Source organism: Phodopus roborovskii, unplaced genomic scaffold (assembly GCF_943737965.1).
Source record: "Phodopus roborovskii unplaced genomic scaffold, PHOROB, whole genome shotgun sequence".
NCBI classification, from domain to species: Eukaryota; Metazoa; Chordata; class Mammalia; order Rodentia; family Cricetidae; genus Phodopus; species Phodopus roborovskii.
The window spans coordinates 3,703,537-3,715,978 of record NW_026126566.1 but is presented as its reverse complement, the minus strand read 5'-3'; the positions used below and the strand labels follow the sequence as shown (position 1 = coordinate 3,715,978).

At 38.1% G+C, this 12,442-nt stretch overlaps 1 protein-coding gene across 2 annotated transcripts in view; it reads left to right on the top strand.

Moving 5' to 3' along the window:
• Positions 1 to 12,442, top strand: part of Stard4 (StAR related lipid transfer domain containing 4) — a 1,044,307-nt gene that overhangs the window by 1,022,461 nt on the left and 9,404 nt on the right. The window lies entirely within an intron of this gene.

Below are 12,442 nucleotides of genomic sequence, written 5' to 3'. Positions count from 1 at the left end.
ACAGCAATTTTATACTCTTAGACATCTTAGCTTTTTTCTAATTTGGAACACATTTCCATAATGCTTGAATACACCCCATGTGGATGTCTAGTTTATGTAATAGGATTGACCTCATGAACACAAACACAGTGAATCAGGAAAATTAGTCAAATACACACACACACACACACACACACACACACACACACACTGACTGAGAAGTACTAGGAGGCAGTGGGGAAAATCCACTAGAGACTATTTTGATTATAATATAATAATGCATCCATTCAGAGGTTGTAGCAGGTCAGACAAATAGAGATGTCAAGATGTAAGGTGATTGGATGTGTTTCTCACATCCAACAAAAATTGGATGTGAGAAACACCAAAAGACTAGCACCCACCTACTAATTTAGTTAGGATATGCAATCAACAGGTCTAACATGGCAGCATTTTGAATAAAATTATGTCTTTGTTTTTATCTTTAAAATATCCTTTCTCAATATTTATTCTTACTTATCAAGCAAGTAGTGGTTGTGGTTACTCAGGAAGAGGCCTTTTAATAGACTGTAGAAAGAAGTTGGAGGGAATATTTCTAAGTTAATGATATCTAAAGAAGAACACATTTCTAAGACGCGTTACTTTTTAAGAAATTCAAAATATTTTTCCATTTTGAATTACATACTTACCATATGAAGACATGGAAAATTTGAGAGCTATCTCCAATCATTTTACACGTTTCTCAGTTGTTCTCTGCAATGTTTGCTCTTACTGAAGTATTTAAAAGTAAAACTCTTAATGGCTTAATGCAGTCATAGTCAAAGAGAACTCACTGAGTCTTCCCAGCAGCACCTTGTCTGTGTGGTGTCTCGCCAGGGCCAGGTACAAAGCCAGAGCTTGCTGCTGAGTTCAGGAATGGCTAGGCCCTCTAGTCACAACTTCCTTCACCCATCTCCTCTTTGTACTTGTCTCTCATACAACTCTCCCCTGGCATTCTTTTTCAGAGATGAGAACTATGAGGCTGGTGTTCTGGTTCACACCTGTAACCACAATGTTTACATGTCTGAGGCAAGGACAAAAAGACTGACCTGAGTTTGAGGTCAGTCTGGGCTACACCAAGAACTTGCAAACAACAACAAAACTGTATGATATGTTCATTATTATATGCATTTTTATCACCAGAGAATGGATAGAATGTGAAAGAAGATCAGTTCCCTTTCCTGAGCCACTTCTATCATTGAGTATCTAAGCCCATATATGAAAGAAGGAGCCTTAATGACCCGCTTTCCTCTTACAGGCCTCACCCTCACCATCATCACATTGGGCAAACCTAGATATTGAAGTGAACACATCCAAACAGCAGGAGTGATGAAGCAGTGATTTAAATGCATATGCTTACAGATTGCATTACTGACTAATTGCCAACCCAATCTTTATGATCTACAGATGTTTAAATCATTCTTATGTCACACATGTGTAATATTTGGCAATGCACTCCATCTAAATCCTGCCTAGGTAGTACTATGCAGACCGGGTAAGTTATACTTAGAAATATATATGAATGTACCAATATTAATGAAAAAGATGCCATAATTTAAAAGAGCAAGGAAGGGTATGGGGAAGGGTTTGAAGGAAGAAAGGGAGAGGGAAATGATATAATTATATTGTAATCTCTAAAACAAAATATAAAACACAAAACCTCTCAACCTGTTTAGAAAAAAAAAACAGTGATGATAATAAAGATTGCTGTTTGGATATTGGAACAGTGTAGTTTTCTGTGTTACCTCATTCCAAAGCCTGTGAATTCCTACCATCCCTGGATTTACTGTCCTGGATGTTATAGCTCTGTAATACAACTTGAAATATAGGCTGGTGATACTTCCAACAGTTCTTTTATTATTCAAAATTGTTTTAGTGCGCGCGCGCGTGTGTGTGTGTGTGTGTGTGTGTGTGTGTGTGTGTGATATTACATAAGATGTTTAATTTTTTTTTCAATTTCTGTAAAGAATTCTGTTGGAATTTTGGTCAGGCTTGCATTTGTATTGTATCTACAGATTACTTTTGGTAGGATGGCCATTTTCACAATATTATTCCTCCTGATCCTTCCATGATTATGGGAAATATTTCCATGTTCTGTTATCTTCTTCAATTTCTTCCTTCAATGTCTTAAAGTTTCTACTATACAAATCTTTCACTTGCTTGGAGTTATCCCAAAATAGTTTGTGGAGGCTGTTGTGAAAGTTACTGCTTCCCTGATTTCTTTCTCAGTATTACTGTTTGTCATTTGCTGACATACTGATTTCGTATGTTAACTGTATATCCTGATACTTTGATAAATATGTTTATACTTGTAGAAGTTCCTTGCTGAAATCTTTATAGAGTTTTATATAGAAATCATCCACAAATAAAGATGCTTTGATTCTTCTTTGCCCATTTGTATCCCCTTGATCTCCTTCAGCTGCCATAATTCTGTACTTCATGTACTATATTGAATAGGTATGGTGTCTTAGGGTTTCTTTTGTTTTGAAGAAACACCATGACCATGGTAACTCTTAACATTTAAGTAGGTGGCTTACAGTTCAGAGGTTTAGCCTATTATCATTACGGTGGGACACAGAAGCATGTAGGCAGACATTGTGATGGAGCAACTAATAGTTCTACATCTTGCAAGACAACAAGAAATAGTCTGTTTTACTGGACATGGCTTAAGCATATATGAGACCTCAAAGCTTGTCTCCACAGTGTCACATTTTCTTTAACAAAGCCATACCTCCTAATATTGCCACTTCCTTAGAGGGCATTTTCTTTCAAACTGCCACATTCTGAGTGGACATTTTTGTCTTGTTCCTGATTTTAGTGGAAATGCTTTCAGTTTCTCTCCATTTATGTTGATGTTGGCGATGGACTTGCTGTAAATTGCCTTTATTACATTAACATAGATCCCTCCTCTCTCTAGGGCCTTCATTATGAAGGAATGTTAGATTTTGTCAAAGGTCTCATGTGTCTAATGAAAACATCATGTAGTTTTTGTCTTGTATTCTATTTATATGACAGATTATATTTATTGACTTACATATGTTGAACAATCCCTACATCTCTGGGATGAAGCCAACTTGACTATGTGCATAATCTTTTTGACATGTCCTTGAATTTGGTTTGCAAGTGTTTTATTGAGAATTTTTGTATCTATGTTCATAATGGATATTAGTTTATAATTTTTATTTGTTGAGTATGTGGTTTGGGTAACAATAATTGTGATGTTATAAAAATAATTAAGAAATATTATTTCAGCTTCTATTTTGAAGACAAATTTAAGGAGTATTTGTGTTAATTCTTCTTTGAAGGTCTGGGGGAAACCTGTGCTGAATCCTTCTGGTCCTGACCTTTATGTTGTTGTTGGGAGGTTTGTATCTTCTGTTTCCATATTAGTAGAGGTTCTCTAGAGGAAAAACTTACATAATGAATCTGGATATATAGAAAGGAGATTTATTAGAGTGCTTTAAAGGCTGTGTGGTCCAGCTAGTTCAACAATGTCTGTCTACCAATGGAAAGTTCAAGAATCCAGTAGTTGTTCAATCCATGAGGGTTTGTGTCTCAGCTGTCAACAGTATATGCTTGAATCCCAAAGAAGTATGCTCTGATGCCAGTGAAAGAATGGACCTGCCAGTGGCAGTGAGGGGAAGCAGGCAGTGAGCAAAAGTTTTTTCTTAATTAAATCATTTGAGGTGGGAAGATTCACCTTTATTGTAGGCCATACTTTCTGCTCTTTTAAGAATTGAACTTTCAGTTGGTCCCTTCCTTTCTTTGCTTATAAAAGATCCCCCTTTCCTTGCACTCTGGTTTGTGAGTTCACTTTCTTGTGTGGGGTTCACTTTAGTATCAGTCTTATTCTGACCATTTCCAAATAAAACACAACATGAAATTTAACTTCAAATCCACCTTGATAGTGATGGCAAGTTACTACCTTCTCCACTCAGTTAGGTGAGAAGTGACCTTTGTGCTTTTATTTCAGGAGCAATTATTGGCAGGGTTCACCACTAGGGTTCTGATGCACTGTGAATGTCTTGAGCAACTTTGAACAGATATGGCCTCCTACACTCAGTTGGAAATTCCAGTTAACCTTTGCCTAGTTTTTTCTATTGGTGAATTGACCTGACAGGGCATCAGCTTATTCCAAGGGAGAAATTAGTATAGCAAATAAATGAATAGAGTTCATACAACCTACACCAAACACTATTAGCCTATTATGCTTCCATATCCTACTAGCAAGAGGGAGACTATGGCACTACATACTTGAGACATGCCAAATATTCCTCAGATGCTAGCTACACTGGAGATAATGTATATAATGCATGGTGATTGCAATCTGATTTATATAACTTAAAATAGTTGTAATTCCATTTATTTGTAACAAAACATTTGAATAGGTGAATATATATTTTGAATTTTTCTACTTATTTATTTTCTTTTCCTGTTGCTTTTACTATAGTTTCCTAACATCAACCTTTTCTGTATAGCATAGGATGTTTTACTCTCTAATGGCTGTAAATTTTCTCAAAGCGTATTTATTTTGCAAATCAACTGAAAAACCCCAATATGAAACAATAGTTATATACCACAAAATAATACATAACAAAAAATATAACAGAAGAATAGGTCATAGGCATCTCAGTACTGAGCCACAGATTCTTTTCCTCTGGCCTTCAAACTTCTCACACAAACTTACTTCTTCTATTCTGATGGTTGTCAAGCAGAAATCAGGCTTGTCTCTAATTAGTCATGTGGTGTCATCCTGTGCAGTGTGAGGAGTGGCTAGCTTCATGGAAGAAGTCACGTGACTTGCCTTCCTCCACCCCCCCCCATGATAACTTAGTAGGCTTTTAAAGGGTAAATTTGGTGACTTAGTAGGCTTTTAAAGGGTACATTTTTAGAGCTTCTCTTGCTGAAACACATGGGAAACTTGGAGAACCTGCCCTGTACCCTAATCATGTTCTTCCCCAAGTTTTTAGCCCCTTTTCCCTTATCCATCCCTTCTCTGCTCCCTCCCTCCTTCCCGCTCTTATCCCTCCCTCTACATTATCTCATTATGTAGCCCCGGCAGGCCTGGCCTTGAATTCACCTGCCTCTGCCTCCCTAAAGGTGTGTGCCACCACACCCACCTCTATCATTTTCATTGTGCTTAGTCTAAGCTGCAAACTGTGGCAGCTCATCTTCAACCACTGCCTCCAATATTTATAAACACCCTGCAAAGACATGTTCTTACTCATATATTACAGGGTATGCTAATGTTCATTTATGTTTAATAAAATGTCCAAACTCTCAGCCCGAGAGAATGAACTGAAATCATGTAGGAAGGACTCAGAATATTTTTGGATATGAAGGTTTTTCAACTATTTTCTTCAGTGCCAATTTCTGACATTTTTATTTATAAAAGCAAGTAATTAATACCACATGATATTATTTAATTTACTTCACCATAGAAAAGGCTATTTCTCAGTAGGATAAGTGAAAACTTACATTTTAATAGAAGTCAGGGATTCACCCTAATGAATTCAGATAACAGGGGGGATAAAAAGCTTATTAAAAAGGGGCTGGAGAAAAGACTCAGTGGTTAAGAGAGTTTATTGATCTTGCAGAAGATCTGGGTTTGCTTCCCAGGTAGGTCAAAACTGCCTGTTATCCAGTGATCCAATACCCTTTGGCCTGCATGAGTACTGAACATACATAGTGTACAAAGACTAATGTAGCTCTCATACATAGATCTTAGTGAAAAATAAATGAATTGTACAAAAGGGAGATCTGGGAAGATTTCATGGAAATTAAATGCATAAGAAATGACAGCTTGGCTTTTTGAAAACCGAATCTAAGATGACTATGGATATTTGAAGTACTTAGAATAAACAAAAGCAGTCTCTTCTATGTTTGACTGTACTCTAAACAACTGTATAAGAATAAAGGAACCACTCTTGCCTGTTCAAACACAGGTGGCACTTCAGGCCCTTCCAGAATTAGCTACTGCTAGGATATCTATTTCCAGCACTTTGCCTTCACCTGGTCTCAGACCACTGCTGGGTAACACCAAGGAAGAATGTATTACAGGAACGGGAGTCTCTGGTCATGGATCATGGGGAATCTTTAATCCTATGTGAGAGAAGATGATCTCCAATTGCTTTTGAAACAAAACAGAAATGCACTAAATTCTGTACAGAAAAGGTTCAGGGTGGAATATGGCTCTGGAATGGATGACTCTTAAAAACATGAGTAGTGGCATCAGGCCACCGTCTCATTCTATTGACCTGGCTTTCTCCCGTGTTGAAACTTAGACAAATGCCAGTGCCCAGGCTTACTGTACACCACAGGTCATCAACTCTCTCATAACAATCACCTTACTTTCTTAACACTGCCCCAAATTCCCTAGGGAGTGAAGCGCATTGAATAGATTTGGGTCATCTTGCCACTAGTAATTTATCCCTTTGCCAGAGTAACTGTAATAGACTGGTTAGCCAGACCATGTCCTGCTTAGAGCTAAAAGAACAGTTAGACCATCCTAGCCCAAGAGCTACAGTTGGAAAAGGATTCATCCCTGAAGTTAAAATAGGATAAGATGGTAGGACCAAGGGGACTGGATCCTGGGCTGTCCCAAAAAACTATTGTTCTCCTCAGTGCCAGTGCGTCTTTCCCACACCAGCAGCATCCTCAGCCTCTAGTGTGGCTGGCTGTTGAAAATGTAACAACACTGCTAACAAAAAGGCCAAGAGGAATTGGGTGGGTTAATTAGAATAAGAAAAAGTGAGCACTCATAACACCTGTGGGAGAATAGAAGACAAATAGCACATACCTTCCTTTGTGCCTCTCCAAAGCATAAAGTTGACTTTGAAACAATACCTAATGTCAAACCTAATCACCACTTTGTTGTATGTATCTCGTTTTTACTGATTTTTGCTTCAATATTCCAACTCATTTTCCTAGAAAGTTATTAATATCCAATTGTTGTTGTTGTTTTGTCACAAAAGGAAAAAATTTATTGCCCTACTAGTTTGTGTAAGGTGATAGGCAGGTAAGTAGTGATCTAGGATCACTCTGTTGTTTTTGTAACTACTGACTAAGTTGCAGGAGAGACAGACATAGGCTACCAGTTCATGTGCTGTTCATCCTCATGCTAGAAGTCCTACTTTCCAGGATCAAAGCAAAAGAAACACCCCTAACCCACCTTTCTTTTACTTTATTTCCTTTTCCATTCCCAATAACTTAAAAAGCTGTCACCAAGCTCATCCTTCTGTTTTCTAAATAACACCTAAGTATAATCAGATGACCCTCAAAGTTGAAATTAATCTAATAATGTAGGCTCCTTCTCTTAACTCCAGATAGAATTATGCACCACACTTCTTGGAACTCCCAGAATTCCAGAATTCCCACACTTCTTAGAATTCCACCTTTGCTGCCTTAGTACTGCACACACACCTGAACCCACATTGACTTTATATGTGCTTATTTAGATCTTGAGTTTTTTTTAACTCTTTTTTTTAATTAAAGCAAAATAAAAAAAGAAAAGGAATATTTTAGAAGTCTTTCATTAGCATCAGGTAAATAGGTGTTGAGATACAATTCTCCAAGAAATTTTGTCTGAATTTTTTTTTTTTTTTTTTTTTGAAATAGAAAACAGTCTTGGAAGCCAGAGAAGAAAGAATGTCTGAATACACGAGAGAAACAAGAGGAGCCATTTTTGCCTTGGTAGTAGAGAGTTTCCCTATGGAGAAAAGGAAGTTTATGGAAGGTGAAGAGTCATGGTGAGACATTAAGGGGAAGACTCCCGAGGTCTCTGAGGGTTCTACCATTGTTGGTACTTTCAAGGTTTAGATGAGTCTCTGATGTTTGGGTTCTGTGTCTTTTGAGTCTTGCAAATATATTTTTTTTATGCTTTCTTGGTTACTTTGAATATCTGTTTCAAAAATGCCAAAGACATTCACTATTAGTAATTTAGTTCTGTTTACCTGCATATTTACAACATTTTTAATGAAACATAAATGATGAAAAAATTTTCATGTCAGTCCTGGGGGTGACCTTATGAACTTTCTACTTCCAGTGAGGTTCCTACAGCAAGCAAGATGACAGCGAACCATTTTAATGGGACACTAGCACACAAGGACATCTAGGCCCCGGCTAATGGAGGATGGTTTCCTTTATGTTATCTCAGTAAAGACTGAAGAAGAACACACACACACACACACACACACACACACACACACACACACAGAAAGAGAGAGAGAGACAGAGACAGAGAGAGACAGGGAGACAAGGAGACAGAGAGGCAACAGATGTCAACCCAACCCACAGATGGGCTGATAGGCAAAATTCAGTCCCCTAGCTCTTTCAGAGAAACTTGTGGTTTAGTTGACATGAAGGTTTTTCAAGAAAATACGACCTCAGTATATTTCACCTTGGTCTTAAATGTTAGACTTAGCAGCGATTCTTAGGTCCTCATAGAAATTCCTTTAATGTTCTCAGAAGTTGACTACTAGGTGCTCCTCTTTGCTGCTTTGTGGGCAAAAGCTCATATCTGCAGTCTCCCTGCTTTGGTCCTCAGAGAGAAACTGTCAAAGAATGCAGCTTATATTCCTTAGCTATGCCAGATGTGTTCTTTGACCTTGATGGTGTCTCTTACTCCTGTGTCCTCAGTCTGTGACCTACTTGGTGTACTAAAAATGGATTCACAAGTTTAGTCTCAAAGGAATCTCTGTTGAAAATAATTATGTTAAATGCATTATTTTACATCACTTGGATTCCCAAATTGAACATTAAAAATCTTAGTAAAACTTGGCCCATGGCATAGTGACTTATATCAGATATGATCTCTTGAACTAGGTATATTAGAAAAAAAAACTGGTTCAAACACTGAGAAATATTTAGCAGGAGGCTTTATCTCTAAAGAGGTCAAAATATCAGTATACACAAGTGTATATCTTAACCAGAAATGTTTGAAAGTCTGTTACTCTTTGAAGCTCTTTGAAATAGTTGAAAGGAAGAAATGAGTTTACATTACCATATTTGATAGTAGGAGAATCTGCTTAGATTCAGCGAAAATATAGCTCTAGCCCTCAGTGACCTAGGAACAAAATATAGTTTACACTGGGAACAGATCCAGAAGAAAGGCAGGGTTTTCATTTGTTGTTATTCTTGATTATGTATTCTATGTATTATGTAAATAATAATTATGTATTATATATTCTCCTGTATGGATGTTTAAGTTTTATCTCCACCATATCGATTCCTCATTGCCTTTTCAGCTTAATGTAGTATCCCATTCATCTATTTTTTCTTATGTTTCTTGACTTTTAAATTTATTATTATTATCATTATTCCCCAGTATAAAATGGTTACTTTTTAAACTAAGGAGTTTAGGGAACAATTTTTGTTTTAATGTTTTTCTTATTTAAGTAAAATATACTTACTTTGTTTCCTCCCTCTCTTCTACTCTTCCTATGCTTGACTTCCCTTCCCTCCCGAATTCATGGCCACCTCTTCTTTAAACATTGTTTTTACATATACATATAAAGTATTCAACATGTGAAATAAAACAGTTCATTGTTGCCTGATGTATGCTTCTAGGGCTAAACACTTGGTACTGGATAACCAATTAAAGGGCTTGTCCCTGTGGAAGAGTCATTCTCCCTCAACAGTTGTTAACTGTCAAGGAGTAAGCCCCAGTGAGACTTCTGCCATCTACACTGGGATGTCAACTGTTGTTGGAATTGTTCAGATCGTGTTTAGGCTGCCATGTTGCTGAGACTTGGTGGGTGTAGCTTCCCTGTCATAGCCAGAAGACACAATCTCACAGTAGACTTCCTGGTTCTATGGCTCTTATAATCTTTCTACACTCTCTTTCAGGATGTTCCCTGACCCTTACTGCTAGAGTTGTGTTGTTGATGTCATCAACTGGGTTTGGGCACTCAGTTATTCACTGAATTTTGACTTGTATAGCTTTCTGTAATGATGTGCTGAAGAAAGAAGGAAGGAAGGAAGGAAGGAAGGAAGGAAGGAAGGAAGGAAGGAAGGAAGACAGAAAGAGCAGGGAGAAAGCTTCTTTGATGGGGATGGGCTCTACACTTATCTGTGGGTATAAAGGTTACGTATCTGCAATGCAGTTAGGAATTATATACTGGCGCAGGAAACTGAAGGAAGCAGGTGTTCTAAGATGCATGGCCTCAACAGCCATACGTGGTTGATTAGCTTTACAGTACCAGGCATGATTTTCCTTGTGTTAAGCATGCCTGAGTCTAATTACATTAGTGTTGGTTATTGTCATAATGTGGGTGCCACTACTGTACCTTTAGGTATATCTTGGTATGTTGGTCTTTGTTGTAGTTCATAGGTATCATAGCTGGGTAGGATCATAGAGTTTAGGGAAAAATTTGTTTTTGTTTTTAATTTCAGAGAGCTGGGGATATTTATGTGCCATTTCATTTCTAGATTTATTGCTTACCGTTGTGAACCTTTTGGTACACTGTTTGTTTGAGAAATACGTTCTGCCTTTCTTTAGATATGTTCATATATTAAGTCAGATGAGTGGGCTTCTCAGGGAAATGGTTTTGTACCTTTAGGATAACTTTCCACAGAACTGTTCAAATCTCTTATACATGTCTCTTTTATATTTTAACACTAGATGGAAACCTATTTTCTCATTTTTCAAACTATCCAAAAGGCATTTCTGTTTCCTTGTATGCTATACTGCCTCCATATATGTAAGGTCAGCAGTAATAGTACATGTCTGTTACCACATTTATATTTGGATTAAATGGGTTAACATATGAAAAACACTTAATATTGCCCATGGAACATAGAAAGCCCTTAAATAACAGATCCAGGTAATGTTTTCTTTCTTTTCTGAACCCGAGGTCTTGCTTTAGTGACATTCCACTTTGATGAAGATAATGGTTTTCAACTACTTTAAGTTCATTCTAGCTAAGAAACCACAGGGCAAAAGATGAAGAACAAACACAAAGAAACAAGAACAGAGACAAGAAATCACATGTGATAGTACGACTTCATGCAGCTCTCCTTCAAAGCAAGGGTCAAGTTTGCTTTAACATGTTTTCCAGGCATCTCATAGAATAGGTAGGTCTGCCTCTAATAGGTAGTGGTGTCTCCTGCCTTAAATTGTAAGAATGAGAGACATTTTTTTTTTATTTTTCCAAAGTTGTTCTTTTTACTGTCAAATCATGTAAATCTCCAGGGTTGGGTCTTTCATGTCTTGTCTGGCTGAGGTACACAGCTGTCTGACAAAGATCAATGAAGCACAGGAAGAGTTTTGTGGAGATAAAGAGCCTCAGTTTTAGAAATTAGTGACCAAATTCCACTTCAGCCAATCAGCAACTAAGAGCTTCAAGACCTATGCGAGTGGTGAGTGGCTTCTCATCATTACTGTATACCTATCTTTGGGCTGGAGAGATGGTCCAGGGGTTAAGAGCACTTGTTGCTCTTCCAGAATAGAGGAGCTGGATTCCCAGCACCCACATGGCAACTCAGAATAATCTGTCTGTAACTCCAGTCCCAGGGGATCTGACACCATCTTCTAGCCACCTGGCCTCGGCGGGCAATAAATATGTGCACCACACACGTAGTGCACAGACATACATGCAGGAAAACAAACCACACACACACACACACACACACACACACACACACACACACACACACACTAAAACCCGGTAAACTTTAAAAACGATTTTTAGAACTCTATTTAGGGAATTGTCCGATGTATTCAATGAGAAGTGAAGCATGAGCACTGGCGAGTGGTGTTTAGTGATTTTTTTAGCAAGGCTAATTTAAAACGTTATGATGGTATTATTTATTCTTACTGCAGGTCTATCAAAAAATAATGACTGCAGTCCTTCCTGTTCTCAGTTCTCAAGCTATGCTATCTTAGTAAATGCAATTTGCAAACAACTTGATCTTCAGAGTTTAGACTTGCAAGAATCACACCAGATGGATAACTTCATAGCTACTAGCATGAATGTTTCTCTTGTTAAGAGGGGATGAAAAACCAGAACGTTGAGTTTGGTAAACACAGCTGCCAAACACCTCTTCTCTACTTTCAAGGATGTTCTCTGAACTCTCTTACCCAAAGACAAGAAACACCGTTTGGCTAAAGGTCAACTTACACCGTGGTTGCACTTTTACCTTCCAGCACTAGGCTAGACAGCAATATGGAAGAGGGGTCTTCCTCACAGGGGAAGCCTTTTCTCACCAGACTTTGCATCCTGCCTTAGCAGTGCCCCACTTGGGATCTTCACAATGGAGACTGTGGGTCCTTCTCCCTCACCACTATTCCTCAGTTGTTATTTCCCCCCGCAGTCTCGCACAAACCTTTCACAATCACTTGGCCCGGGCACACTCACTGGCTCTAATCCAAGCCCAGAGGCAAACCTGCACACCAGGGGAACTCAGACAGGCTCCGGCCAGCCCAGAC